This window comes from Corvus brachyrhynchos, unplaced genomic scaffold, assembly GCF_000691975.1.
Source record: "Corvus brachyrhynchos isolate BGI_N302 unplaced genomic scaffold, ASM69197v1 scaffold37, whole genome shotgun sequence".
In the NCBI taxonomy this organism is placed as follows: domain Eukaryota; kingdom Metazoa; phylum Chordata; class Aves; order Passeriformes; family Corvidae; genus Corvus; species Corvus brachyrhynchos.
This window is the reverse complement of record NW_008239289.1, coordinates 2,359,268-2,364,407: the sequence shown is the minus strand read 5'-3', so window position 1 is coordinate 2,364,407 and position 5,140 is coordinate 2,359,268. Positions and strand designations below refer to the sequence as shown.

The 5,140-nt window shown below is 36.7% G+C and overlaps 1 long non-coding RNA gene across 1 annotated transcript in view; it reads right to left on the bottom strand.

Annotated features, from left to right (window-relative positions):
• LOC108448212 overlaps positions 1-4,398 on the bottom strand; it is a 20,733-nt gene extending 16,335 nt beyond the window's left edge. The window contains exons 1-2 of the long non-coding RNA XR_001864026.1: positions 4,357-4,398; positions 856-931 (exon numbers count right to left, since the gene is read on the bottom strand). This is a non-coding gene — a long non-coding RNA (uncharacterized LOC108448212). The remainder of the gene's footprint in view (positions 1-855; positions 932-4,356) is intronic.
• Positions 4,399-5,140: the final 742 nt, after the last annotated feature.

Here is a 5,140-nt window from a genome sequence, read left to right as displayed (position 1 = left end):
AAGAGGTTTATTATTTATCTTCCCTGTTGCAGTACCCATGTGGCAGCACTGATATTGAGCAGCTGGACAGATTGCACCCTGGAGCCACATCTGCAGCTATATAGATCAACACCACTTTCATTGCCTCAATGCTGGAGAAGTTTATCTTCTGTCAGTTAGATTTACTACCCACTTCATGAATTGTTAAGCGGTTTCCCTTCCCCTGCTCCAATTTGATTTTGAAAACATGTTACTGTAATCTGATCGTTAACAGCTGATTAGTCAAGTATTTCATTTTTTTTCCCTCTAATTAATGGGGATTACCAGTTGGGTTTGCAAAGATGAATCTGGAATGGTGAAGAAAATAAAAAGTGATTGCTGAATGAAACTGGGAAATAGCTGTAAAAGACTGCAAAATACAGACCAGTAAAAATTATACAAATACATGAATGCATCATGGCTCATATCTGTTTCAGTAATTTCTTAGTATTTGAACTGACTAATCAATAATTACTCACATTAGGCTTTCTTCCCTGAGAAAGTTGAGTACTAAATTGTTTGCTTTCCATAAAGAATAACAAAAAATGCATTCTGATGCCAATAGCAATCATATCCTAGTGATATTCTGCATGTTTTTCTAACAGCTTATTAAAGGAACTACAGCTTTATAATGCACCCATGAACCTACACAGTAATATCAAATTTTTTGTCCAGATAGCTGTCATAGTAGCAAGGCAGATCCAAGAAACCATTTGGGCAAGTTTTTGGGGCTAGTAATGGCTTAAAGATAATGGTTCTTTTTCTCCTTTAAGTATTGTAGAACCTGACAACTCAGATGCAGCAATATGCAAAAGGCAGGACATTGAACTGTCTTACCCCAGCATGTATGCAGTCAGCTTGTAATCGGAACATGGTTTTCCCCCTTTTTCTCATTGGCATCAATGACCTGCAACTATATGAAAGTAGAACTCTTCTTGTTTTTTTTGATTTCACTCCTTACAAGATGAAAAAAAGTTATACCACTTTCCCACTTTGGAGGACTATAAAATAAAATATTTGAAAATTAAACATTCTCAAATTATTTGAGTTCAACTCAAGAGGTAAAATTAGTGGTTCTACATATACCAGTTGAGATCAGTTTTCATATCTGTTTACAGACCAGAGATGTTTTGTGTAATGTAAATCTCCAAAATAATTTTCTGTCAAGTGTTGTCTCATCAATTGTTGATTATGTTTGTATCAAGTTAACAGCACACATATTGGATTCCTGCAGTATCCTTCTCCAGTTAATTGCTTTGTGAACCTAAAACTGGAAGTCATGGGTCCTATGTCCCACTATTTAAGATAGCTACATAATGACAGAGTTCATCAATGCTCCTTGCATTTCCATGAGATCAGATCTCCACTGCGGCATGACATGTTAGCCCAAAGGAGAACTCCAGGCAAAACCTGAATATCTGTACACAGTACAAAAGAGTGCTGCAATGTATTCAGAAAACAGAAACATTTTCAAAAGGAATGAAAAGGATCAGAGTATACTTTGATGTATAGTGAACATATCCAAAACCTTTTTCACTTGGTATAGGCTTATATGAAAAGTGCTGGGCAGAAGTCCACCAGTAACATGGTTTCCAAAACAGAGCTTAGAAGGAAGATGGGTAGAAGAAAGAAGTCAAACACTCTACATGCTTAATGATAAGCTAACTAATGATGTGGAAAGTTCGTTCTTTCCTTCTCCATAATTTCTAAATATTAAAAATAACTCCGTTTCATCAGTTCTTTGGAAAAGATACTTGTATTTGAAATGACCATTTGCAGCAAGTTAAGGCTTGGGGGTTTATTTTTCATGTTTGTAACTGCAGTTCTAACTGAATTTTTTATCAAAGTCCACAACTGAGTCACTAAAACAAAATTCAACAAAATTTTATGACAACAAAATAGATATAGTTCTTGTTTAAACATGTTTGTGTTCAGTGATCTCTTATTTTTCATCATGGCTAGTTAAGATTTCATTCTGGTTATCTGGAATATATATTTCCAATGTTTAATTGAGCTCTGTGAATTCCCAAATTAAAGCAGCACTGTGTTTTTATACTATAGCATCCAGTCAAGTCTTGTACATAAAAATATAGCATGAAATAACCAAGAATAGATTCATTCATCTAAATAAATTCAGTGCAGGGAATGTTGCAAATGAAATAGGTATCAGGTTACCTATACACCTTAGAAAAAGGTTCGCATATTCTTTTAAATATCCCATCAATCTTTATAAGTTACAGTTGTGTTCTGTGTAAAATGACTGATTTTAATTCATATGACATTCATGAATATGTCAAAGGTATACCCAGAGAGATACCTAGATAAGGACAAAAACCCTACATGTGACCTATTCTCATTCCTTCCACGGAGATGAAAATTTTAATGCCATGGTGTACATGTACACTTTTATTATACTTCACACTGCACAGAAGGACTGGGCAACAACAGGCTGCTGGAACAGTCACCATTTTAACAAGCTTTAGTTAGATTCACCAACCCTTATATCTGGCAGATTGTGGCCATATGGATCTGCAGACATGATTTCCTGTTCAGCCTTCATATCATAATGTACATTGTAGGGTGACATGACACATCTAAGCCATGTGCAGGACTCCATATTCCTCACTGAGTTTTCTACCACCTAGTCTGGTCTGCAAGAGTGACAGCAAAAAATTCTTCAACATTTTAGAGCAACAGTACATTTAGGCTTTCTTTGGACATGAAATGTTCTGAGAAACTGAGAAGCTACCTTTAAGCAGGTATTCTCTAGCAGCTTACCCTCATGTCTAGCTGTGTTTCCTCTCTGATCCCGTAGTAGTCAGTCTACATGAACTTGCAATCTTCTCTAAATATGTCAGTGAAGATGAACATGAAAATACTGGGTTCTGCTGCGTATGAAGATCTACAATAGAAATACTAACAATGTCCATCTGCAGCAGAGTGTATTTTTTGTTAGTTATGAGATATCTTCGGAAATAAGGGTGGAAGTAAAGAAAAGGACAGCAACAACACTGATGTTATCATGATGTGGTAGCAACGTTTCTCTAAAGAGAATATTCATGTGGGTAGGCATAAATAGTGTCCATTGTCTGAGTAGCTATTACAGAACCAACAGACTGAGGAGTATTTTAAAAAGTGGGCCTGTTTATTTTGCCTCAGAGGAATATGGATCATAATTTGAATGTCTCAGGGCAAAGGAAGATAAATTCTTGAGAGATGTGTTGTGATCTATGTTTTCGTATCTTTTCATTAGAGCTATCAAATACAGGCCTAATTATTAAATTATTAGGTTTTAGAAAAATTCTTCGTAGCTGCATTAAAGGTGCATTTATATTTTTTCAGGTTAATTCTGAAAAAGCTCTACTGAAAGCACAAACTCAGTTTTGGAAATGTTCACACATGTATAATGAATAAGTCATAGATAATTAAATGAGGGTTAAGTATGTACAGGCTAGAGACTTCTGGCTTGGCTTATTTTTGGGTGGGTCTTGTTGTGTTTCTGGGTTTGTTTGTGGGTTTGTTTTTGTTTTATAAATTATTGCCTAGGCATAGGGCAACATAAATACTCCCTTATGGTTCCAGACTTAAGCAAGTGTGAGTTCCTCAACAATACAAATCTCTCACTCTGACACTTTCAGATTTGCTAGCTGAGAGATTTCTGGGGGTTTTGGGTGCTGCAATCGTGCTCTTAGAGTCATCATCAAAAGAAGCAACAAGCACTCTGAGTATGAAGTTGCATTCAAAATACAGGTCTGAGGCTTTTAGGTCCTTTGAAAAATTAGACTGTTATATTCTATTTTGTCATCTCAGCTTGATGCACACATGAATGCATCACTAATGCACCATGAACAAAAAGCAAAATTGTGTTACAATTAGTCACTATTGTAGATGAAGAGGAGATATTTGGGAATAAGTTTTAAACAGTTTTCAGACCACCACGTCCTACTTATATTTCTATACCACACAAAACGGAGGTGTCATGACCAGATTCTAAATGTTCTGTTTGTTCTACTATGAGAGACATGAGCACACTTAATATTTGAGGATAACAATCAAACATTCTCTGGCTTAATGCCTAGGTACATGGTTTAAATGGGTACACTCTTATGACATTATAACACATGTTCTTTCTCATATTGCTATTTAATTTTTATTGTAAACCATATTTAATAATAATGCAATCATTATAGTAATCCAATGATTAATGATTAATCCAATGACACAGTAGTGTCCTTAGCATAATAAACATTTTACAGTTCAATACTGAGTCTCCTAGCAGAAGGACATAAAACTCCAGCAAAACAGAAAAAGAACTTTTCAGCTGAACAGATCACTGACCTCTTGTCGTGGGTTCGGTTTGTAACCGGGCGGAAACACCAATTTAGTGTAGTGGTTTGGTCCAAAATACTCATTACTGTTTACCTTCTGTGAGATAAGAATTAGGAGAAATGCAAAGCAGGCACCAAACTTGAAAGAATATAAAGAAGTTTATTAACAGACCTAAAAGAAGAAAAAAAAATTATACCACCTTCAGAACTCTCCTCCTCCCCCCACCTTCCTCCCTTCTCCCACTGACAATGTACAAAGACAACCCTTAAGATGTTCAGTCTGTTTACCACTTCCATAATAACCTTGTTCAGTCCATTTAGAAAGAGAAGTCTCTTCTTGCTCATGCTATGAAAACATTATCACAACGAGACAGCCGCCCACTTCCAAATATTGTTCAGTCCATTTAGGAAGAGGAGTCTCTCTGCCTGCGTGTGAGTCCTTTCCCCCGACTTGCAGCTTTTCCCGCAACTGCTTTCGAGGGTCCACTCTTGAAGTTTTTTGGGGTACAATTTTAAGGTTGAGCCGTTCAGAAACAAAAACAGAGGCCCTTCTCCTTCCCTGGGAGCAAAGGGTCTTCATCATCTTCATCGTTAGGACTATCTCTGGGAGCATCTCTAGGAACTGAGGTTTTCTCCTTTCCCATTTGGAGCAAAAGTCCTCATCTGGTTCATCTCTAGGGACTGAGGTTTTCTCCTTTCCCGTTTGGAGCAAAAGTCCTCATCTGGTTCATCTCTACGGACTGAGGTTTTCTCCTTTCCCATTTGGAGCAAAAGTCCTCATCTGGTCCATCTCT